The following is a 911-nucleotide window of genomic DNA, read 5'->3' as shown; positions in this document are numbered from 1 at the left end:
GTGTAGACACATTCCCAATAACATGGCCGAGCTTGAGTTGAAGCACGGGATTAGTTTGGAGAAAGTGCTCAAGCTTGCCGAAGAAAGTGCTGCAAATGCGAGTGAATTCAAGGTATTTTTCATACAACTGTGCAGATGAACTGGTTTTATGTGCCTGGTGTTGGCTTAATGGTTCGGGTGGTGGGCTTGGGATCCTAGGAACCTGAGTTCAAATCCCATTCGGCTGTTGAATGAATACCAGGTGGGGTTGACTCTGCCTGTCATCCTTCCGAGGTCGGCAAAATGAATGCCAGTTTGCTGGTATCCTGCGTCGGAGTGGTGACCTATCCAGGGTTGTGTCAAATAGCCCAGGCGACTGCTTAGGCAGCATCAACGCTCTGCACAGACTATGGTCCCAATGGATGGATGGAACCGGTTTCAGAGCCACAGGAAAAGTTCAGTTGAATTTCTCTGCATGGTTATTGATGTTTCCCTGAACGCATTGGAGAGTCCATTGTTGCAGTTGTGCTACGTCTTCCAGCCATTCAACATCTCAACCATGAAAGCTTTGAGTGACAGGAATCTTCGAAAAAGCTGTACCGACCTCCATGTCCTGCTAACTGATTAAATTTCAACTAACCTGGAACATAACGAGCTGCTGCAAGAACTCCAGCTTCTTCACAACTTGGAAAAGGAAAGATTTACTGTACTCCACTAGAAACACTAACACATAATAACACCAGCAGTTGCTATCCAGCACAGCCCGGGTGGGGGAATACCAAGTGATGCCCGAGGAGGAGCGGGAGGATACCTGGCGGTGCCTGGCTGGGTGAACTTTTCCCCGATGGTGATTTCAGGACGTGCTGGACATTGAAAAGCTGTGGGGTTATTGGCCTCATGGTGGTTACCTTTTTGCCTCGATTGCTCCAGAA

Source organism: Eptatretus burgeri, chromosome 7, assembly GCF_056783735.1.
Source record: "Eptatretus burgeri isolate ZD-2024b chromosome 7, Ebu_testis_v1, whole genome shotgun sequence".
Lineage (NCBI taxonomy): Eukaryota > Metazoa > Chordata > Myxini > Myxiniformes > Myxinidae > Eptatretus > Eptatretus burgeri.
The sequence above is the reverse complement of the archived record's forward strand: the minus strand, read 5'-3'. Positions refer to the sequence as shown.